This window comes from Ictidomys tridecemlineatus, chromosome 9 (assembly GCF_052094955.1).
Source record: "Ictidomys tridecemlineatus isolate mIctTri1 chromosome 9, mIctTri1.hap1, whole genome shotgun sequence".
In the NCBI taxonomy this organism is placed as follows: domain Eukaryota; kingdom Metazoa; phylum Chordata; class Mammalia; order Rodentia; family Sciuridae; genus Ictidomys; species Ictidomys tridecemlineatus.
This window is the reverse complement of record NC_135485.1, coordinates 107,067,300-107,092,621: the sequence shown is the minus strand read 5'-3', so window position 1 is coordinate 107,092,621 and position 25,322 is coordinate 107,067,300. Positions and strand designations below refer to the sequence as shown.

General features: G+C 35.0%; 1 protein-coding gene across 12 annotated transcripts in view; it reads left to right on the top strand.

Moving 5' to 3' along the window:
• Nucleotides 1-25,322, top strand: part of Bmpr1b (bone morphogenetic protein receptor type 1B) — a 360,238-nt gene that overhangs the window by 246,999 nt on the left and 87,917 nt on the right. Inside the window, exons 1-3 of one of the 12 annotated variants that reach the window (XM_078021901.1) lie at nucleotides 19,788-19,802; nucleotides 20,935-21,015; nucleotides 22,041-22,122. The exons of 7 other annotated variants lie outside the window; for them this stretch is intronic. The gene's annotated coding sequence lies outside the window, so the exon portion shown is untranslated. Of the gene's footprint in view, nucleotides 1-19,616; nucleotides 19,846-19,876; nucleotides 19,984-20,934; nucleotides 21,016-22,040; nucleotides 22,123-25,322 lie in introns of those variants that run through there. 4 more of the 12 variants (XM_078021902.1, XM_021734731.3, XM_005337565.5 and 1 more) reach the window with 4 other exon arrangements.

Here is a 25,322-nt window from a genome sequence, read left to right as displayed (position 1 = left end):
ACATGTTTTCTCACCATATTGTTTAAGTAACAAACTTGAACTGTTAATCTTTTTTGTAATTCCGTTACAGTTGGCTTCTTTTTGAATGATAGTAGAAATCATTTGGCATGGTCAGGTTTTTTTTTAATCTGTAAATATTGGGAATGTTCAATATATGGCATAAAATGTGAAATTGAAGCAAATTGTATTGAAGTTCTAGGTGACCTTTGATATTTATATTTACTTATTCATTTTCTTAAAAATTTACATGATATTCCTAGAAAATAGTTTTAATGTTGTGTCTTATGGCTGGAAAATATGTTTTCAAGTGCATGTTATAAATAGAATTCATTTCTGTGGCATCAGTGAAATTTCTGAAATTTGGGTTTAGGAAAAACTAGGTGAATTGAGTTTTTAAATGAAACTCTATTAGAGTTATATTAAAATAGTATGTGTCGTGAAACTACTACTGCTAGTTTAAATCAATGAGAAAGATTTAATGTAAAATCTGCTTTCCTTCTGACAGAAGAAAAGAGGATGTGCTTTCCTGTTGCAGGAAGGACTGTGTGGTATCTTGGTGCTTAGGCTAGGTGTGGGAAAGGGGACTACCCTGTCAGTAGGCCTTACTCTCAAGTTCCAGTTGAGAACAACCTCGGATGTTTTCTTTACCTACATAAGCACAGAGCACTTTGAATATTGTTTCCTCAAAATATGTGATACCAGAAGTATTTTAGATTTCAGATTTTTAAAAATTTTGGAATATTTGCATATACATAAGGACGTATCTCAAGAATAGGAACTGGGTATAAACATGAAATTCATTTATGCTTCATATATGTCTTACACACATAGCCCGAAGGCAGTTTTATCCAGTATTTTTAGTACACCTGGTTTTGACTGCAGCTGATCACATGAGGTCAGGTGTGGAATTTTCTGCTTGTGGTGTAATGTCAGAGCTCAGAAAGTTTTCAGTTTTAGAATGTTTGGATTTTGGAATTTCAACCAAAAATCTTAATGTTCAACCTTAGAGATACTCAACCTGTATATATCATCTTTATAGAAAAATTACCAAGAATTTTATTCTCCTGAATGTGACAGTATTTCCCATTTGTAATGGGGAATTCATAGGACTCAAAATATGAAGCCTATTATGTTTCCAGTTTAAATACACATCCACTCAAAGCTTTTCTCCATACCTTTCTTCCCTCCCATTAGAGACCTCTGCCCTCTTCTGTACAGAACATGCTGCCAACAAAACTTCTAATATGGTAAAATGTTTTTAATTTATATGTTCTTTCCAACTATTATGTCAGAGGCTCTTGTACTTACTTCAGATCTAGAAGCAATGATGGCAAGCCTTCAAGGCTCACTTCTTTTAAAAATGTGTTTACGTGCATTTATGTAATGTTTTTGGGTTCTTGCCTTTGAAGCATATGACCACAAGTGAAACAGACCTCTCATATCAAATGTAGTTTAATATATGCAAGTTTATGCACATGCATGAGAGTGTATAATACAACATGTTTTAACGTGAAGACTTTAATTTTGGGCAATCTCTTATAAATTATAAGCTTTCACATATGATACATCATTTATTCAATGTGAAGGTATTGTGAACCATAAAGGAATTTTGATTTAATAGCAAGAACTGATGCTTAGAGGAATTAAGTGACCTACTCAGTATTGCAGTAGAACTGTGACCCTTAGTCCAAGGTGCTTTTCAGCAGACCACACCAAAAATACATTTCAAAACCCAACAGTGTGACACTGCTTTTTCATAGTACTATTGAATTCAGAATTATTGGGTCTGTAAATTAGCCACGAGACCAAAATTCTGAGCCACTTTAGTGGTGATTCTTTTAGCTAATATATTGAAGTCTCTCTCTGCACAATGCATATTCATTATGTAACTTTAGCTTATCTTATTTTAGAAAACTGCCTTTCTGTCTCTCATGATTAAAAGAGATTAATGGTGATTTGGCCTAGGTATTTCACATTAGAGGTTCAATTTGAGATTTACTCTGGATATAGTGCTGCTAGGTATTGATAGAGTAGATTGGATATTAGATCTGAAAGAAAGGGAGGAGTCAAGAAAGAGATAATGGATATGTAAATAGAAAATATATCTTATTAGAGGTAAAAATGATACTGGATTATCAGTATATGTTTAGAAGTATGAAGTATCAATCACCTTAGTATTTTGTATTTGAATTGCTTTGTGATCATCTTTATCTGATCAAGTTCTCAGAAGTTGCTGTTTTAGTATGTTCTAGTACACAGTCACAGAAGGTGAATGGGGACAAATTTTACACTTTAAATATGAAAGTGATTTTCAGAAATATCTTCATTAGGAATAGGCATCTTTTTTGAATATCTGTTGTAGAACTTTGATCATAATGTCAGCTTTCTAGAATTTTTTTTCTGCTTATGAGAGGGTAGTATAGATTTTTATCAAGATAAATAATATTATTTCAATTTGTGCTATAAATTTGAAAGATTTAATGCAGTTTTAATAACTTTAAGAGAGCAAATATAATTGTTAAACATTTGTTTATTATTCTAGCTATCATAGGTTTATGATTGCATACAGTACATCTTAGCCCACTTTATAGAAGTTGGAACCCAACTTTATTGTGTTATGTGGAGGCTTATGTTTCACTGTTTTTTTAATTTATAACATGTAGGTCACATATGTAATTTATATGATTCTGAAATCCTGTTTATAAATTCAACCCCAAATTACAATATTAGAACCACTCCTAAAATTATAGAAAGGCATAGCCTCCAGAATACCATTGTGAAGCTCTACCTCCTATAAGATGATTTTCTTTCCTTATTGACTATCTATATTAAGCATGAATTGGTTCTCACCGTTGCTTTCTCCAAGTATTTAGGTTCTCAATTTCATTATTAGTGTTTTTCATTTTCCTGAAGAAAAATATTTCTTCAATATTTATACAATTTTTAGAGATCATTAAAATTTTTCTCATAATGTTTATGTTATTTTAGATCAAAATGGTAATAATTATGAGAATTATCCCAAAACTTGATTTTCTAAAATGTTAAGTGTGCTAGCTAAATTTTTTTGAAGTCTGTACTTTTTATAACATTAAAAGCAGATTTTTTCCTAACTACATATTTAAGGTTAAGTATAGTCCAGGTTATTATTATTATTATTTTTTAAGCCTCTTTAAAAGAGAAACAGCGCTCCTTTAGGGTCAGCAAAGCAGCTAGCTTTGTAGAACATGATGAAAAGAAATATTTGTTAACAAACCTCGAAGAACCTGTTTCTCAACTAATTTTTTTTCTTTTGTGTTTTATTAAAAAATAAAACACTGGAGTTAGAAGTACTGATTGTTTCATAGATTATTTCCTTAGCTTCTGAAATGCTAAACCAGTTATCTGAATTTATCTGACTAGAACATGAAGGAGAACCCCCAAATTTCTTCATTTCTTATCACCAAATCCTGCACGATTTTGCCCCGGTATGTGATTTTGAGAGGGAACTAGGCTTGCTTTATTGTTCTTCTTTCCTTTTGAACTGGATGATAAATGCAGAGCCATCATGTCAAAACCTATTCTGAAAATTTCCATAGTAACAATGAAGCCTTTGTGATGAAAATAGCCCAAGATGGCTATTTACTAACGCTGAATTTATTTGTTATCCATATTCAGTGCACTTTTGCACATAGACTTTCTTCAATTTATCGATAGGGAAGACATGAGTTAAATTATTCTAAACAGAATATAAATTGTTTAGCTTTCAGTCTTGTCCTTTAATCCCCAGACCACTCAGACGATTAAGCTGATAGATGAGATGCCTGTTTTTGTGCATATTATTATTTGTCCAATAAGTTCTATAGTACTTCTTGGTGCTAATAGTGATCTTATATATCTGTGTCATTTTTTACTTGATCATTCCAACTATGTCAAAGATCATCTTGTAGAGATAAACTTTCCACAAGGGAAGAGCTCCTCAAGTAAAGGAAAACACACTATTATTCAAATGATTTAACTTAATGAAGATCATCTTTTCTGTGTAGAAGCAACAGAGAGGCAGGGCCAAAAGCATTTGCCCCAGGAGGTTATATATAGTATGATTGGAGACATTCCTAAAGACAATGAGGCACTAGCATTTGTGCAAGAGGGAGGCTGTTTCACTCTGAGCACTCATGCTGGAATTAACTGGTGTCATTTTGAAGGAGTGTTTTGCTAATTGGCATCTCCCAATTGTATATAATGCCAACACCTTTTTCTATTAATTATTTCCCACAAGCATAGCTCAGCCAGGTAAAATTGCTTGCAAACTTATAAAGATTTAAGTGGAACTGTTGCAATTTAATTAGTTTCCAAAAGCCCTCTGTGAACTTAACAGTTGGTTGGTATTATTTGTGTAATGTTTTGTTGTTTGACGTTGGAAGCATTATGTTCCTGTATTGTGGTGATGGCCTGCTGAGTAATTGCAAGGTTCATTATACTACCAGGACTGTCAGGGGGTGTTTATGGATATTCATGTGCAGTGAACCCTTGAACTTGAACTGGTCAGTCTTGTCTCCCGTGGCTGGAATTGTGTTTACTCTAAATGGCAGCAGAAACTTTAATTATGGAACCAGAAAAGAAGCAAAATTATCTGTTTAAAATTGTAAAGGACTATTAAGATATGTACCTGCATCCCTCCCAATACATACATGTCTTTACTCTCAAGAAAATTTGTCATCATTATAAGCTTTAGAAATTTTAAAAGATTTCTTGTTTTGTAGTAAGTGTATACTTAAAATATTATGTATTTTTTTGCTTATAAAATGATATTAGAAATTTACTATTTTGACTGAAGGAATTCTGTACATTGACCAAACATTAGTCAAAAATAAAAAGGTTAATATGAAGTTTAAAATGTGATCTGAGCATCAGTTAGAAAAATTTTGGAAGTATGGAAGAAAGTAAAATTTGAGAAATATATACACACATATGTATATAAACATATGTATATATATATATATTAACTACATATTCATCATCCTCATCATCATCAGATGTTTTGTTTTTTTCTCCCATTCTGAGGGTTGCCTATTCATTTTATTGTCTGTATCCTTTGATGCACAGAAGTTTGAAATGTTGATGTAGTCTAATTTATCTGTTTGTTGTTGTTGGTAGTGATTTGGTCTCATAACCAAAAAATCATTGCCAAATGCAATGGCATGAAGCTTTCTTTTGATATATACATATCATGAACGTGTAGTTTTGTGTTTAAGCTAAAGTATATCTTATATTACTTAGAAAGATCCCTTTATGAGTATGTCTCCCCAGTTGATTTTTAAGTTCTTGAGAACAGAAACGTTTTCTCAATCTGTATGTCTTGTACTCTTTCAGTGCTCAATGCATAGTGCATATTCAGTAAAATCCTGTGGAATTGAATTGAAGAAAACCAAGAGAGAAGATGGCATATCAGAGAGGACTGCTATGGAAAATAGAATGTTGTAACTGGAGCATGGGGTACATGAGAGATGGAATTTGGGAATTAGGCAGTGCAGATACTTCTGTTCACAGCAGCTATGACTCCATTCAGAGGATGATATGGTGCCATTGCAGGATTTTATGTAGCTTATCACTCTGAGAGCAATGTAGAGGATGAAGATAAGAATGGAAATATGAAACCATTTCTGTTTTACCAGGCTGGCATATGGCATGCTGGAATTCTGGGTTGAGCTAATGCCCCCTCCACCTCCTTTTAAAAATATTAAAAATATTGCAAATGTGGTAAAATACAAAAAATAAAATTTATTGTAATGATTTTTGTTGAAGTTCAGCAATGTTAAGTATGTTCACATTAATGTATGGCCAATCTCTAGAACTCTTCATTTTGGAAAGCTGAGCTCTGCTGGTCTGCTGGTCTGTTTAAGTTGCTATAACAAACACCATGTGGCTTAAACAGCAGACATTCTCACAGTTCTGGTGGATGGGAAGTATAAGGACCAGGTGCTGACATATTTGGTTCCTAGTGAAAGCTGTCTTCTTCACATACTGCTGTTGCCTTGCTGTCTCTTCACGTGGTAGAGAGAATGGGGAGGGGAAGCCAGTACCTAAGCCTGTCTCTGGTTTTTCTTCCTCCTCTTATGAAGATATTAATCCCATCATGAGAAACCCACCTTCATAATGTTATCTGAACCTAATCCCCTCCCAAAGGGCCCACCTTCAAATACTATAACACTGGGGTTAGACCTTCAGTATAGGAATTTTGTGGGGACACAAATATTCTTTCCATAATAATCTCTATATCCATAAACAACTCTCCCTTACCTTTCAGCTTCTGGCAACCACCATTCTACTCTCTCTCTCTATGAATTGGATTACCGTAGATATTTCATGTAAGATAAATATTTATTTCTATAGACTGGATTATTTATTGCATTCGGTGTAGGGCTCATCCATGTTATAGCACGTTTTAAAGAAGGGAAATTGGTCAACAAGCACATGCAAAGGTACTCAATCACTAGGGAAACAAGCAGAATTTCCTTTCTTTAAAAGATTGAATAGTATTTCATTGTGTCTATGTACATGTATCACACTTTGTTTATCTACTCATTCATGATTTGGTCTGTTTTGAATAATTTTGCTCTGAAAATGGGTGTACACATGTGTCCCTGAGACCTGCCTTCAGTTAATTCTTTGAGGAACTACCATATTGTTTTCCACAGCTGCTATGCCATTTTTTTTATTGGTTGTTCAAAACATTACAAAGATCTTGACATATCATATTTCATACATTAGATTCAAGTGGGTTATGAACTCCCATTTTTACCCCATATACAGATTGCAGAATCACATGGGTTACACATCCACATTTTTACATAATGCCATATTAGTAACTGTTGTATTCTGCTATGCCATTTTTAATCCTACACAAGGAAAGCAGGACACAAGGGCTCCAGTTCTGCAGATCCTCATCAGTACTTGTTATTTTGTGATTTTGATAGTACTCATTCTATTGGGTATAAAGTGGTATCTCACTGTGGTCTTGACTTCTGTTTCCCTAGTGATTGAGTACCTTTGCAATGTGCTTGTTGGCCAATTGTGTATCCTCATACAAATGTCAGCTCAAATAATTTGCCCATTTAAAACCAGAGTTGTTTGTTATTGAATCATAGGAGTTCTTTGTTTTATAGACATGGATCCCTCACCAGATATTTGTTTTGTGTATCCCATTCTGAGCATTGCCTATTCATTTTATTGGCTGTATCCCTTGATGCACAGAAGTTTGAAATGTTGATGTAGTTTAATTTATCTATTTGTTGTTGTTGGCAGTGATTTGGTGTCAAACCCAAGAAATCATTGCCAAATAGAATGGCATGAAGCTTTCTTTTGAAAATTTTATAATTTAAGCTCTTAAATTTAAGTTTTTATCTATTTTGAGATAATTTTTGTATGGGGTATAAGTAAGAGTTCAACTGCATCATTTTGCATGTGGATACCTGGTTTTCCCTGTATTATTTGTTGAAAAGGTCATTCTTTCTCTTTTGAATGGTCTTGGCATATTTGATGCTCTGTATATTCGACTGGAGCAAAAGGCTTTTATTACATGGAAAGGGGGATGATGTTAGAGGCAGAATCTTGGGGAGACACTAAAGACTTTCTAAATAGGTAAGTGGCTAATAAGTTAGTCACTGACAAGTTTGTCTAAATAAATTTGTCTAAAAGTGGGAACATTATCCAGAGATTATTGGGAAATAATCATGATCATTTATATTTTTGTGAATGGAAAGAGGAAAAACTTGGATGGATAGGTTTTCATTTTGAAAACCAAAGGAAGAGCTTCTAGTGATTGCTTAGTAAGTTGTAAATAACTTAGTTTAATTTCCAAGAGTAAACAATTGTTAATTTTTTTTTTTTTTATCTTGGGGTTGGGGTTGTGGCTCAGTTTTGTAGCACTTGCCTAGCATGTGTGAGGCACTGGGTTCGAGACTCAAGACCACATATAAATAAATGAATAAAATAAAGGCCCATCCACATCTAAAAAGAAATTTTTTAGAAAAAAAATTTATCTTAGAATTTATCCTTTAAGAAGGTATCTTGGGAGGCTGAGGATGTGGCTCAAGTGGTAGCGCGCTTGATTCTCAGCACCACATAAAAATAAGATAAAGATGTTGTGTCCACCTAAAACTAAAAAAATAAATATTAAAAAAAAGAAGGTATCTTGGCCAAGATACCCCAGCTTGCACTGCTTAGGTTGACAATGCAAGATTTGGATGCTGCCACTGTAACTGCTGCTTTCTTTGGAAAATTAGTATGGAAAAAGTAATTCCATGAAGGGACTGGTAAAACCCTGTCAAATCAAAAGTGCAAAAGGCAGAACTTAGTAGCTCCCTGAGCCAGAAAGAAGACACCTGCAGTTTTTTAAATTTTTTTTTAAACTTGTACAATGAACAAGGTGGGGGGAGGGTATTAAAACCATGGACAAAGATAAGTGACAGGCACCCCCACCTAAGGAAATAAAAAATGTAGTAGAGGAGTTGGCATGCATAATTATAATACAGGGTAGAGTAATCAGATACATATCATAGAAGTAATACTGATTAAATGCCATGGATGTTTAGAAGAGGAAACAATTATTAATTATTTTTGTTGAGAGGACCAATTTGATTTTCCTGAAGATATTATATATATATATAATGTACTTTTCCAGTTGAAATAACAGAAACTGATCATGATTAATTTATACAGAAAAGTATTAAAAGTATATGCTTGATCATAGAATTTGTAGGAATAGAAGAGAATTCATTTTAAAAGAGACACAGTCAAGAACATCACTTAAAATCCCACCCCAGAATTTATTCTGTAAGGACACCATTGTCACTAGTGCTTAGCATGGCCACTCCAACTTACACTGTTCTTATTGTCCATGCTAAATTTGGATGGTGTCCCTGGCAGTGTTGTTGTTGGGAAATAATTATGGCCTGTGGTTTTCTCTGTAGGCTTCGTGTAAAAGCCTAGTGCAGATACACACACACATATATGTATGTATGTGTATATATATATATTTTTTTTTTTTCAGGAGAAGCCAGGAAGGTGAGTGTCTTATGCTTCAGCCTCTATGCTGGAGGAGCTCTGCCTTCAACAAGTAAAAATGCCCAACATAAATAGGAAGGGGCAGGATCTAAAGCTAGGTGGCTACACAGAGTGGTGATATCCACACACTGGCAAAGATTGGATTTTTCTGGCTGCAGGAGAAATTGTAATGTTCAGACATTCAGAGGCAGTTGGAAATATGAAATAGTCATTCAGGAAAAGATTTAACCCAGTTGTCGAAGTGATGCTAACTGATGCCCTGATAATACAAGTGAACATCTTTGAGAGAAGAGATGATTGAGAAGGAATCATGATCACCTGTAATTTTGTAACTGGAAGAGGAAGGACCTTGGATAGATGGGCCTTCATCATGAAAATCAAAGGTACATGGTTATTGTTCAGTTTACTTTTAAATCAGTGAAGCTCTTGAAGCAGTCACAGTACCCAGTGTTACCTAGGGCTGAAAAAGCATGAAGACTAAGAAAAATCCATTTGTTGACCTTTAGGGAAGATATTCATTAAAATGATACAGATATAATACCAGAGGGCAAGTAGGGTTTATAAGGAAAATGTAATTAGGATGAGACTGATTACTGGCATCAAGGGTCAAGTACTTCAGGAAAGAGAGAGAATTTGCAAAAGAAATGCTTTTCAAGAAGGGACTAACTGAATACCTACTGTTACATAATCATTGCTTCAAGTGCTTAAAGTAGTTCAGTAACAAAATGAGCAAAGATTAGTGTCCTTGCATTCTAAAGATTTGAACTGAGATTGACAATGAACCCTTGACATAGTAAATAAGTATATTATATATGTTAGACAGGGACAAGAGCTATGGGGGAAAATAAACCTAAAGCTTTATAAGAGGCATTTAAGACTTAGGGTGAGGGTGGTTGTGGCAGTAGGGGAGGTTTCTTTGAGAAGGTGAGATTCAAACCAAGATCTTCTGGAGATGATGGAGAAAGCTGGCCATTATCTAAGGGAAGTGTGTTTTCAGAAGAACCAGAAAGTGTATCTCTCTGAGCTAGAGCATGCATGATATTCTGAGCACGTGGAGAAGAAAGAGGGTGAAAATTGGGAGAATAACCCAATGAGGTAGTTAGAAGCCACATCTCATAGGAACTTGGAAAGCTTGCAAATAAGGACTTTGCAGGGACATACCACTTAGGTTAGGAATGTTAGCTGTCTGATATTTTCTGTAGCCAGACATGAGGATAATGTAAAATTTCTTGTACTGGTCAGAAAGATTTCAAACTTAGTTTCCATAGGCGATTGATGTTTGTAATAACGTCTGGAAAGTGATAATGTAGAAAAACAAAGCAAAGCAAAATAAAACAACAACAACAACAACAAAACCCACAAAGAGATAAAGTTATATAACCAAGGCAGAGGTGAGGCCAAATCCTCCATTTAAGAGATAGAAGATGAACTATGATGAATAACTAACTCATGGTTGTTTTGCCTAAATTTTATATAGTGAAGTAAACATTTTTTGTTCTGTGGTCAATTTCTAATTCTCCACATATTTTAATGGACAATTGAAAATACTTCTTAAGGAAGTGATTCTAGAAAGCAGCTATTCCTTGAGAACTTCCTTGCTTTTCTTTTTTCTTGGCACATCCTTTGGTGGAGGTGCTAATGAAATGTATTGAGGTCTTTGAAGTGTTTCCACAATAAACATTTGTGAGACCTCAAAGTAGAAATTATGGTGACAGTTTAAATCACAGTGCCTGTCCTAATAGGCCTTAAATCATCTGGATAAATACAAGTTTTACCCATTTTGGTTAAGATTGAATTTGAATGTTGCATTTGGCATAATTCTTAGGATAACTTACTGACTTTCTCTCTTTTTAGTGAGGAGTTTGGTGGTAGCAGACAGAGGCATACAGAGTGCAGACTGATTGTGAGGAGGGGTGTGGAGCAGGCTGATCAGATAAAGGAATGCTGTATAACCAGGCCCTTGCTTGACAAGAGCGCATTACCATTTCATATCTTCCTATTGGACTAACAGAAAAAAAAATTGTTTTTCTGTAAAAATATATCACTGGTTTTATCTGACAGCCCTATTACTTAAGTTTATCCTCTTTACCTCCATAATTTAAGCATCTCACTTCTGCCATTTCCTACACATTAAATATCTTCTGATTTTGAGAAGACACAGAAAGAAGTACCATACCTGCATCTCTGTTCCAGTTTTACTAAGGCTAAAGTCTGGTTTCCTTATACTGTGATGTTCTCAGATAGAAAAGTTCTATAAATGTGATTTTGTTTTACTTTTTTTCCCCCCACAAACTAATTTTGTAAACAACCAAATCAACCTTCAATTTTCTGAAAATTCTCCATGTATGAAATCAGTTAGAAAGGCTTTAATGAGATTACCAAGAACTGTTACTTCTTGTGATGAAAAAAAATCAGGCCACTAAGCAGCTGTGCTTTTGTATCTGAGGACAGACAAAGGAAGATAAGTGTGTGTGTATATATGTGTGTGTGTGTGTATACACACAAGCACATACCTATTAAAGAGATATGTTTTCAGAGATCCTTTTCATATCAATTAGTGATTAGGAACATATTTCATTATATACAGTTTACTGGGAGAATATGAAAAGGTTCAGTATATCATAGAATCTGAAGAAAGAATGATGGAGTTATTGCTTCTTTTATTTGGAAATACTTTTTTGTGTACATAGCTATCAGTGTCACTTAAAAACACTGGCTTCCTCAAACCTTTGTATTTCTTCTGGCATTAATTTTTGAAGACCACTAAGAGCTAAGTCTACTAATGAATGTGTAAATCACACACTGACATTTAGTAGTGCTTTAGTTGAGGCTTTCTATGGAAAAGCTAGTGTATGCTAAGTAAGAACAAAATGTCTTGCTATTAGTAATGTCTTCTGTTCTATTTTAAATAACATTTTTTCCATATAGCTCTCATATTTAGGTATTTTTGAAAAAGAGTGGAAAACAGATCTTGGAGGAGCTGTCTTCATCTGGCATGTGGAGAAGCAGGTTCAACATGCCCTCCTCAGGGGTTTAAACAAGAGCTATGCTGTGTGCACCTTCTTTATTACTAAAGCATATTCAAGGAAACTACAGGGAAATGTACAAGATAAAATATAGCTTCTATGGATATTATCATTTCTATTAAATTTTTCATTTTCAATTTCCTTATATCAGTTCAAGTCAGATTTACATGAATGCCATACGCCATTGACTTTAGGATGAAATAAGCATAATAGTAACCCTCAGTAAGAAATTGGTTTTGATATGAAAGTTTGTTCAGCTTTTTATAAATGGCTATCATGGGAGGCATACAGATACTAGAGATTTTGATTTGCTGCTCAAGGATGCTATATCACTAATTTAATAAAGAAGATAATGATCTTAGAACCTCTTTAAAATAGAGCATCTGAACCCGGTGCAGTGGTACATGTCTGTAATCTCAGCAGCTACAGAGGCTGAGGCAGGAGGATCGCAAATTCAAGGCCAGCCTCAGCAACTTAGTGAGCCTCTAAGTAACTTAGTCAGACCCTGTCCCAAAAAAAAAAAAAAAAAAAAAAAAAATTAAAAGGGCTGGGATATAGCTCTATAGTAAAGTTCCCCCTGGGTTAAATCCCTAGTATCAAGGTGTCGCGGGAAACACAGAGAAAAAAAAAATAGAGCATGTGGTAAGTCAGGTTAGTAAACTCAGGGTTTGCACAGTGTGGAATTTTAACTCTCTGGAATTCAGGTGCTAAAGTGTTAACATATGCACAACCAGCATGTCTGATGTTTTTCAAACACATGACAAATGGCCTTTTCTCATTTAGTTCCCCCTAAGTGGGGCAAAGTAGACCTTCTAGAAAGTTTTTCTCTTGGTGTGAAGAAGGAAGGCTCTTTTGTTGCAACAAACTCAGACTCATCTAGGGAGGGAAGGACTACTCACATGGTTCTGAAGACTTCATTCATCCACTTTTCTTCCTCCGTAGTCTGCAGTGCTGTCTCCCTAAAGCACAGGCCCGTTCCAAAGAAACAAATCTCTTTCCTCCATTCCAAGGCATCCCCTCATCTTAGTTGCTTCCCTTGTAAAATGGAGCCAGGGCACTGAGTGCTTGTAGGAAGGTTTAAAAAAATGTGTGCAAAATACTGCTTTAAGTTAATAATGACCTCTGTATTTGATTATTATGTCAATTTTTTTTTAATGACAAATAATTAAAGGGGAGTTCTGCCTCTCAAAGCATTTGAAACCCCTGACTGGATGTACTGCTGTGGCTTCCACAGTGTTTGGAGTCATCTTCCTCTGATCCCTTCTGCTCCAGCCCTCAGAATCTCTGGCAGCTATGTTTCCTGAATGTTTTCTTCAGAGTCTCTGAGTCCCCTGTCTACTGAATGGATTATTTTTGCCTTAGATGTTTCTTACTGAACAAAAGCAAATGGGTCCCTACCCAGTGAAGTAATGATGTCTGATCCTGTAACCAAGTCGTGGAACTCTTGAGGCACACTCAGTATTCTCATCTGTAAATGAGAATGGCCTTCCTTACCACACAGGAAGGCAGTGCAGACTAAATGTAACATTTTAGGGACATGGCGTGACATCTAACAAAGAGTAACAGCTTGCCACATGGTATATCTCAGTCATCTATCATTGTCATTGCCATTCTATGTTTATTTGGAAATAACTGTGCTTGTCTTCCCTGGGTTCCTTGCTTCCTTACTTCTGCCTAGACATCTTCCTTCTATTCGGTTTCAGTTTTGACCTGAGATACTTCTGTTCACCAGGTGATGTGATTTGCCCTAGAGTGATTGACGTACAGAAGAACCTCAAGTTTTTTTATCTGTCATCTAGGTCCCTATTACTGGGGTACAACTTTGACTTTATATTCCTTTAGTGGAGTAACAATCAACTAAACATTATGTGCATATATGAGACTTCTGGAGGTTGTTTTTAACTGCAGAGTTTATCTTACAAAGTGTATTGAGTTAATTTTCTTTGATAGTTTTAATCCTGTAAGTTGTCTTTAAATCTCTTCCTATTCTATTAATGTTCTTTGCTTTGTTTTCTCATAAATTATTGTTAAATGGTTGTGTATCTGATCTTTCTTTGCACAGGTTATACATATAATTTTTATATTAATAGAATGAAAATAGTTTTTTCAAAAAGAACTCTGTGTATTCTAAGTAAATGATGTTGTCATTGATTTAAGATGGCATTCTATCAAATTATGCACTGTAAATACATACACAACATTGCAATGTCGTAGAACACAGTATGGGACTTTTTGTTCTTTCTCAAAGTAGCCTCAAATTCCAGTGACAAGTTGTGAGGAGGAGCAGTAATAAGAGTCCAAGCCTGTAAAGAACATATCATTATGTCTACTCCAGAATATTGGGCTCTTGCCTGCTAACAATGATAATATTTATATTTGATGAAAAACAACTTAGGCTATTGACTGGTATTTAATTTATGTCAAGATATTCTCAGATTATTTCCTATCAAATATATTTCCTCCATCACTTATATAAATGCATCAGAAAAGATGCCCATTAAGTATAATTGTTATAAAAATTTTGTTTAATGTTTGAAATATATCCTTAATAAAATGTCTTCAGAAAAAAACAGCAAACTGAGATTTAGTTTATAGTTATAGTTTTGAAATTTTAAAGCTGGAATGAAATCTGATTCTCTATTTGTGTGTGAATTTTTTTGTTGCTAGTGGTAACTCTACAGAATTTTTTTAAAGGCACCCTTTTAATAACAATGGTCTCCCCAAATATACTGTGGCATTGCTTTAAACTTTATTAAGTCTGCCTTGGACTCCCCCTTCTTATCCCTGAGTAAAGGGAAGAAAAGTTTGGCAGGCTCCATGCTGTGCACTTGATTGATGTCCAGAACATCTGAAGGACTTTTGTGTCCTGCTTGCTCTCCATGAGTGCATAATGTGTGAATACTTAAGGAAGGTCAGCCCTTATCACATGTAATCTAGGCCTGAAAGCAGATCAGCAGTGACAGTCATATCCCGTAAGTAAGGACACAAATCATCCTCTACATGCTTTAGACAAGTTGTGGGATATTTTGTCTCTCTTTTTACCCCTTCCCACTCATGGGGGACCTTGGCAGAGCAATGAAAGCGGAGAGGAGACGTGCTCAGAATAATGTGTCACCCTTTCACGGGAGGAAGGGATTGTTTATTTGTAATGATGTGATGGTCTTTCACTGTGCAGCTGAGGGGAGCTCTGGGTTGTTAATGACTAGTGATGTGGAATGCTGCAAATTAGACCAGGGTTGGGAGGCAGGAGGCAGACTGAAAGCAGACAGAAGTTGTGGTCTTTAGAAACTCCAAAGTCAGGGGGAAAGTTTTTATATCTTGAATTCTATTGTTTTTTTTTTTTTCCTTTTTGCCCTCATAATAGGGTAAGGGTTTTTATTTTGTTTTTTAAATGTCAGTGGTTAGTTGAAAATCAGAATAACAATATAAATTACCAGTAGAATTCTGATTGCTGTGTTCTGTTTTCAGTACAACACATGAAAGTTTGAAAAGTATTTTAGTGCAAGACCGTGGAATGGTGAAGACTGAAAATGCTATAACTTTCAATAGGAAGAAGGCAGTAACTATTGTGTTTAATGCCTTTTTATTTGAACAGAAGTTTAATTAAAAGTTGATTTTATTCCAAACAATATTAGCAGGGATGTGAGGGATGTGCAAGTAACAAAGAGAATAACTTATTATTTCCTATTAAGGAAAATTAAGAATTTTGTTGGTTTTCCTGTGTAAAAAGGAAAATATTTTCATATTATTCCTAAAACTTTACTGTTTAAATTCAGCTGCAAGAAGTAGTCCTTGCAGCAGTCAGTTTATACAATAGAACATAACCTATATAGATGCCTCCAGAAACAAGGAATTGCTTTCCCATGTCTGTAGGATAAAACCAGAACTTGTACTTAATGGGGTGCGAGTCCTCTCCAACTGCTCCCAGTCTGCTCCTCCAGCCTAGTTCCTGCTCTGTAGACGGATCCAGTTTCTCATGTCCCCTACTCATAAATGTCTGTGCTGGCTTTTCTTATGTGTAGTATTTCTTGGCCCTCCCTTCACCTACTTATCTTTGAAGAGCTGGCTCAACTGCCTCTCCCAGCGAGTTCAGCCCCCACCCTTGGACAGAATTAATCCCTGCCATACTTTCCTGTTCCTTCAGCACAGGGGGCAGACACTTGACTGCATTGTCACTGTTTGTTTGCCTATGTGTGTCTTTACCCATGACAAGGTAAGCTTTTTTTTCTAAAACCACGTGCTGGCTGTGGTTTTAGAAAATGTCCTCACATCTCATTCATTAGACACAGTCCCCCCAAATGTAGCAAAATGTGAATGTTTGTGAGAGAGTAAAAAACTACATATACATAAAACCAGGAGGTTTGAGTGATTTCTATGTGAAAAAGTCGCAAATTGAAATTGGTAACAAGATAGTCTTGTTTTAAAATGATGAGTATACTTCTCCAAATGCATGAAAATTCAATGAATTAAGTAAGAATAAATTGGCTAAAAAGTACTTTTAAATTTGAATATAATTTGAATTCTCTTAAAACTTAAAGACATATTTTGATAAAAATAATAAGCAGCGGATGACGTGTCCTACCCATATTCTGTGATCTTCATACTGCACCTTTTTCCTCTTCTTGCTTTTCTCTCAGGTTTGCATTTTCAAAGTAAGACCTTTTTTTAAAATTTTCTCTTAGAACTTTCATTGAGGCCTCACTTAGTGTGTAAATTAACTTGTAGAATTAAGTTAGCGGTGTTAAAAGCTGAAGAACACCTCAGGCTTAGGCATGCTGTTCCCCTTTCCTGTATTTCTGCTTATAGATAAAACACGATTCATTGGAATAGAAAATGTTGGGCAGTTCAGGGAGGCAAGGGTGACAGTTCACCAGCAGGTACACAACCCCTGCAGTGTTGGCTCTAGGTATAGAAGTCAGCTCTACTCTTAGGAAACCAGGGTGCAGATTTAACTGCAATTATTGATCTGGTACACTTAGATGACTAATTAGATTGGATTTTAGAAATGGAAACATTAACTGTGGCTAAAATGGTATACAGTAGGGTGAGTGGATTAAATCCTATGCAAATCTGGAATACATGTCTGGCCAGCTTTCTGATGAACACAACAAGAGATTTGTTAGGGTTTTTGAGACTTGATTATTGTATGCATTTTAAAAGAATATCTACTTTATGATCAGCACCCACCAAACAATAGAGGGAAAAAAACAATAGGGGTACATCTTGAATTTCTTCCAAGAAAGAAATCTATATTAGTGAAAAAAAAAATTGATGGAGTAGAAACCTCTCCTTAAAGTTTTTATCTAATCTTCATTTCTCCCCATTCAGTTAGAAATTGTGTTCAGAGATTTATGCTACATTCTGAAGTTTTGAACCTTTTTTTTTTAATTTTAATTCATCAAGCCAGTCAGTTTCTCAAAAGCCTTTAGTTACTTGTTTATTATATAGTCTCAACTCTGTAACCTGTATTCAGAGTCCTACACAATCTGGTTCCACTCTGTCTAGCTTTCTTTCCAACTTACAAATAGGAGCTGTCTGTTCCAGTAAGGTTTTTCTTCTCGTGCTGTTGCACTAATGAAATATTTATTCTTACATCTAAATCTTGCTCATTTCTCCTTCTCCACCTTCTGTGCTGCTGTATACGTTGTTCAATACATCTTTCAGCAGCCAGCTTTCCCTTCAGTGTTTGGCCTAGGCTCATCTGTCCCCTACTCTGAATGTCCATGTATGTTCCTTTTGGAGGTACTTCATCTTAAAAGATGTAGCTTTTTTTCTTAATTACTATATGATTTTTTTTCCTGTGATGTTTTATGTTTCTTGAGTGCATCTGCTTAAGCTAGCAAACAGTTAAAAATCAGAACAAGTTGTTGACATAAGTTGGTTTGAACTGAATTGGGAATCTGGGGGGAGAGTAAGATTCTCTATGCTTTGAACCATTTATAGATATCCATATCGAGGACGTGGGAGCAGTGGGAGCTGTCCCACATTCAGCCATTCACTCCTTGCGCTAACACTCAATGCTTGTTTCCAAACTGTCTGTGGAACCATGTTGTGAATGTGGCTCTGAGCCAGACAGAGATTTGAACAAATTCAGTTGTTTGATTTTTGTCTCTTTTTCCCCATTTATCACCTACCTCTCCTGATTGTCACTATTTATTTTACTATTCCAAAATCTCCTATCAAATAGGGATACTCATAAATGACACTGAAAGACAACCCCTTTTCGGTACTCCCAACTGCCATTTTCCCAACAAATAGGTTGCATGGCTTCTGCAAAATGCATGCTTGATTCAAAGATTTGATAGGAGACTAAAAATACCATATTTCTGTTAAATTTTGTCTTATGAAAGTGTAAATTGAAATAGTGTTGGATTGATTGCAGTATTTATAATATCAGAAAAAATAATTTGGGGGCTCCCTAAGGTGAAGGGTGATTTGAATGTCCCTTGTAGTGTAGTGCCTAGGGGTACAAGGTTAGGTGGAGATGTGTGTGTGTGTGGGGGGTCTCTTTTAAAAGTGAGAAGAGAGTGGAGATATTTTTCCCCAAGAAAATAATTCCAAAAGTATCAAACATAGCATCATGATATCTTAGATATAATCATTGAAATATTTCTGCTTCTATATCCATAAATCCTGTATCAGGCAAGCTGATGAGGTTTAATAATTATTTCTTTTGTATCTGTGTTGTAGTTTTCACACGTACGACAATTTAATTACAGTTCTTGTTCTCCTTATATTGGAAGTCCTCAGAGTAAAAGAAAAGAATATTTTTTTAAAGACCCTTAATGTTGAAAAGAATTATTTAACATTAAGGAAAATAAAACCTTCCAAAAACGTTGACAGTTTTCATTGAAACATAGTTACAGTCGAAATCTAAAAAGTTGAATAACTTATATTGGTTTTATTATATAAGATTGATTAGATCCTCAACAGTTTGTTTTCTATTCAGGTAACTTAAAACTGTTATTACTTAGAATTAATTGATAAGTGAGAAGCATAATTCTGAAATATGTTAACTTGCAGTGCTCATCAGTGATGTCTTACAGCTGACCTTTTATTATTATCTGTGCACTCAATTCAACAGTATTTGCTTCATTATTTAAATGTTGATGAGGATAAAAGCTGCTGAAACATGACACTTTGATGTGTTGCACTATTTGTCATTTCATCAAAAGGAAAAAAAAAATTCTCCTTTCTGCATTTCTGTTACAATTCTCTGCTGAGGAAAAAAAAATAGGAAGAAACAAGCTCTTTTCTGACAGTAAAGTGTAAGTGTGGTCTGCTGTGGATTCCCTCCTCGCTGCTCAAGAGATTTGGTGGACCAGGGTGTTGCCAGTGCAGGGTGAGGCCCCCTCGTGCGTTGGCCCTTGTGTGGGCAGCTGGGTCAGGCTCTTTTCTTAGGAAAACAATCCAGCTCGGGGGTCCTCACCGCCTTTTGTTGTCCTCCCCACGAGGTGATCAGTTGAAGTCTCGGTGGTGACAGAACCAGTTTGTAACAGGCTTGTCTTTCAGGGTCCTGTCTCAGGCTTGCTGGCAGGCTTGCTGGCAGACTTGCCGGAAGATCTGACAAGAGTGGCAGCAGAGGAGTCTCAGTGAGAGAAGGCCAAGCAAGGAACAGGAGGCGTAAGCAGGCAGGTCACAGTGACTGCTCTCCTGCTGCAGTGGGTTGGCCTGAAGAACCAAACTGGCAGCTTCACATTTCCTTGCTCATTCTTCTCTCTGTGCATGCGAGTGGTAAGAAGATGAGTGCCACACCACAGTGCTGACAGGGAGCTGAGTTAGTGTCTGATTTTGTGGCTTTTGTCACAGAAGGGAAAGTTCAGGGCAGAGGCTCCATGGCTAAAAATGTCCATCCCCTATCCCCCAACTGCTCTGTAATTTTTACTACTTTCTCTACTAGGGCAAAGCTTTCTAGGTAATCTATTAGAATAATTGTAAAGGGATTTAAAGTTTCTGTTTTCTCTAATAGAAGTCAAATAGGATCCAGTTTGAAGCTTTGAGAAGGAAGTTAATTTTTAACAAATTGTGACAGTTTGTGTTTAAAGTCTTAAGATAGTAACAATTCTAGCAATGTTTGTTGTGACTATGGTAATTGGAATACTGTTAGATTTTTATAAGTTAGCTAATTAACTTTTAACTTCATTGCAATTTTTATATCAATGCACTGAGTCAATCTGTAAGTTACAATGACAGTAATTATGGCTTGTGAATATATGAAATGTTTGTCAACATTTAAGAACAGGGGCTTGATTGGCAGCAATTTTGTCCAGAAAGATCATTTCTCATATCAAGTTAATAAAAGCAGTTTTTAAAAATTATTTTAAGTTTTTGAATTCAAAGAGAGTTCAAGAGTAGTTGAACTGTTTTCAAATTAGAAAATAGGTAACTTAATGAATGTGAAATGAATATGGTGTTAGTAATTGCAGTGAAAAAGTCATGATGTTAGATAGAAATTAGAAATGATGATTTTATAAAATTAAGCCAGATAAATAAAGGAATATATATGAGAATGAAATGCATTTGTAGTTGAACTTTTTATGTACTTCTGAATGTGTTTCATAGAACTAATTTGGCTATATTATTTATGCAGAAAGCATGTATTATTAGTTGGCATGTACTTTTAACTGGATTAATATTTCCATAGTTGGCATGTACTTTTAACTGGATTAATATTTCCATAGTCTGCAAGTATTTTCTGTGACACTATGAAAGTGTATTTTATGACTTGGCTCTAGGGAAAAATGCTTTAAATTTCTAGTGTAGATAATTGTAACTCAAAGGAATTTTGTGCATTGATATGCAGGAATGATAGATAGATCATTTACCTCATTTGCTAGTTTAATTCTTATCATCCCCTGCCTTCTAGAAGAACACTGAAGGATCTCAGAATTAAAATTAAATTCTTTTTAAGAAAGTTCCAGGGAGCTCAAAGCATGATACACATAAGGTAAAATTCTTATTCCTTTCTTCTAGTTACTGTTACTACTACTCTATTGCTTGAAGGTAATTTTGAATTTTCTTTTGGAATTTTCCTCAAAAACCCGTGAATTCCTTAATTCGCTACTGAATTAAGCCAATAAAAAGCAGAGGCCAGATGCTGCATACAGAATCTTTGATCATGTTTCTAGTCTCTAAATTCTCTAATATTCCCTAAAATAATGTTGTAATATATATATATATATATATATATATATATATATATATATATATATATATATTTATTTATTTATTTTTTAAGTAATGAGGTTGAAGCCCAGAGAGACATTCCCTGCTTTCCTCTAGTTATGTAGTTGTAAACAAAAACAAAACCAGAAAACTCCCTATCCAGGACTCTTTCGTGTGTGTGTGTGTGTGTGTGTGTGTGTGTGTGTGCCCCAGTATATACTGCTATTTATCTTGTAGCCTGGTGGTGAAGACTGTGAATTCTGGACCCAGGATGCCTGGGTTTAATTCTGCTCTGTTGGTTACTAGATAAGTGAACTAATATTGATGTCTTAAATTTCTCTACTATAAAATGGCAATGATAATTATATTTACCACAGAATTCATTTATTTTTAAATGAATAAACATACCTAAGTACTTAGAATAGTGTCTGGTGCATGTGTAATATTACAGGAGAGTTTGTAATCATAAATATAATCATTAATAATTATCTTATGCTCAAATTGAGAGGCAACAAAGTTGGAAATGTACATTGAAACAAGATTGTGAACAATCTGATAGTTCACTTTAATGTGATTAGTAGCCTGAATCCCAATTGACATTTCAAACTTTGTCACCAATTAACTTTACCTTTTTTTTTTTTTTGAGGAATTTCCCTATCAATAAGGTTTTAGAAATGAACTTTGGTACTTGTGACTTTTTCCTGATGACAATACAGAATGTGCTACAGAGATTTTGAATTGAACCTGTTAAGCATCTTTGACTACTGAAGTGCAGTATTCACTGACAACTTGTTACATGCTTTACAGTCATTAATTCTGCAGCCACTTCAGTGAGAATGATGATCGCAAAATCAAAATAAAACAAGAAAAAGGTGAATATGAAGCACAGGTAAATAAAGTGGCCATGACACTTAAGCGGGTGACAAAGCTGAGATTAATATTCTTAGACCTTAAATCCTTGTTTAGAGTAAATGTGCTTCAAAATGACAAGTAGAGATATTTGGAGAGAGTGAGCTTTGGGCTGATAGAAGTATTTCGTTAATCAAATGCATGGAGACCTAAACATTTTATGTGGAAGAAATCTGCATGGTACTGCAGTTCCACTTCAAATGTCGCAAAAGCTGCATTCAGTCCCAAGTGGAGAGAACACTTTGTACTTGGGGTAGCAGCAATAGTAGACTGTGTATAGGGACACACATAGCCTAAATCTCATCACTGCCTAAATCTTATCTTGAATGTTAAGTAATGAGCAGTCACAGTCTTAGAAAAAAAGAAGCAAGAGTACATCTTGGTAGGGGTTTTGAATTTTATGTTTTTTGTTGGCATGCTGTGATTGCTTCAAGTATGCATTTTTAAAGCTAGAGATCCTTAAGTGTGACATTATCTTTCTGAATGTGAAAATATGATCTGCAATGGTGAAAATCTGTAGTGCTCATTTTTACTTAAAATCAGGTATTTAAAAAAATTGAGCTACTTATACTACTCTGCCCCTTTATTTTCAAGGCATAGTAGAGAGTCTCTGAGTCCTAATGAATGTGATGCAATGTGTAAACAGCATTGAAGTATTCTTTTGGTCACTACCATTCTTCTTAAGTTCTGCTAAGGGAATTTAGTAGAGTTAGAAAAATGCTAAACTGATAGACCTAAAAAAGTGAATACGCTGTGTTTGTTGTTCTACACATTGGCAGATACAGTGTGCCCTGCCTGGCAAGAATGGGCCTCACGTTCTGGCATTTAGAAAGGTGAAATTTTTATTTGGCTGTATTATATTGCTAAATGTACATGTGAAATTTCCTACAACCCCCTCCACAAATAAAAGTATGTTAATAGGTTATTATAGTGATACAATTAATAGAAAAGTTAGCAGCCATCTTTTAATCTCTAGTTTAAGAATGGTTCTACATCATTGGAGATAGTTAACACCAAAAAATGGTGAGACAGGAAGTAGAAGTCAGCTCTCTTTGAATACAAAACAAACAGATTCCAATCTCCATGGCCTCTATAGTTTTATAGATTTTATATCCTGTCTGTCCATTGTCAGGTCATATCCCCATAGTTTTCCTTAATGTGTAATATTCATATCTGCCCTAGCTGACGCTAATTCAAAATTCAAAATTGCTGTTATAAAATACTTCAATAAAAATTAGTTCAAATAGGTAATCCAATAACAGGAAGATAACAAACAGGGCTATGAATGCAGAGTTTCAAAATTACAATGGTGATATTGCTATAGGGTGTCAATATTTGGTAATATTTTTTCAGTGAAAAATGATCCTTGTTACCATATGGCAAAATACAGTGAAAATCTGAACTGTTAGACCAACACAGCTGTTAAATGCATCAATGCAGTGCTGTGTTTAAAATGTTTTCTACTGCCTCTATTATTCGACATTTCTAACAATTAATCTCAGGCTATTAATGGGCAGTAACTGCAAGTTGTGGTGAGCATCACAGATGTAAGAAATCTGATCTCTGTGGTAAGTTACCTAGGAGGAAAATGACTGAACTATAGCTTTCAACCTAAGTTCTATAGATTGGATAATAAACATTTATAGAACTATGTACTACAGACTCAAATCATATTTGATTTAACTTTTTTTATGAGAAGTCATTCTTTAAAAAAGTGATAGAAATTACACATGGAAGTCTTATATACATATAAATATCTGTGTATATATAATTTAATCTTATATATTCATGAAGGCTATGGAAGAATAACTGTATTAGAAACATCATAGTAATATCAATTTTTTCCTCTCTAAGCCAATTGAATTTGGAATGACATTCTAGAAATCTTCTATTGATTTATAACTGATAGGAACAAATCTGTGGATTTTTTTTCTAACTTTTCAAGTGCATATCTATTTTTATAATTCATACAAGAAATTGAGCAAAGACTCGAGAAAGTATCAACTATTATAGGAAAATGATCATAATCAGCTAAATTTTCTGTCACTATGTTACTTATGCTACAGGTTAGATCCAGATGGACTCTGTTGGTCTCTACTACTACTAAACTTTCTATACTTTTTTTTTTCATCTTAAAAACAAGTGATTTTGTGAGGTGGTTTTTTAGATTTTGGAGTGTGCACATAGAATAACCTCACTCTTATGCTAGACCCCTCCACTTTTAACTTTGAAGAAGCTGTGGCATTTCAATGAACTGATTTCTCTATTTAATAGCATCTCCATCACATTTCTTTTATTATTAACTATTCATATGAAATCACATTATTAGTATGGATATTTTAGTTGTAGAGAGCAGAAACTTTAGTAGAAAACAAAGTTGAATGGAGACATGAAGAAAAACTAAAGGAAACTTGGGCCTCCCGAGAAGGCCGAGAACTGAGCTTCTACTCTGTGAATCTTTTTGAGGGCCTTCCTGGGCAGTCTCTCTCTCATCCTAACCACCCCCCCCCCCTTTTAATTGCTTCTTTTTAGTTATACATGATAATAGAATCCATTTTGATGTAATTACAAAAGCATGGAATATATCCTGTTCTAATTCAATCTTCTCTTCTTGCTTATGTTCTGATTCCTACTTTTCTTTCGGTCTAATAAAATTCCTCAGACACTCCTTGGATTTAGGATATAATGCAGTTCTTTAATTTGGTGGGGGAGGTGGGCATCAGAGATTAAACTCAAGGGCACTCAACCACTGAGCAACATCTTCAGCCCTTTTTTGTATTTTATTTAGACAGAGTCTCATTGAGTTGCTCAGGGCCTCGCTAAATTTCTGAGGCTGGCTTTGAATTTACAATCCTCCTGCCTCAGCCTCCAGAGCCGGTGGGATTATAGGCATGCACCACTGCGATTACAGGCATGCACCACTGTGCCTGGCTAAAATGCAAATCTTTGTATGGCCCACAGGGTTTGGTATCAGCTGCCTCTGACTTGCTTTGTATATCATCTCACTTCTCATTAAGCAACAATTAGATATACCTTTTACTGTTTTTTTTTTTAAATCTAAAACGTTTTCTCACATATTTCACATGTACTATTTCTACCGTCTGGAAAGTTCTTTGCCTTTCTTCTTTGCTTATCCATAGGCTAAATGTCATTGAATTTAGTTTTCCTTAACAGTGCAAT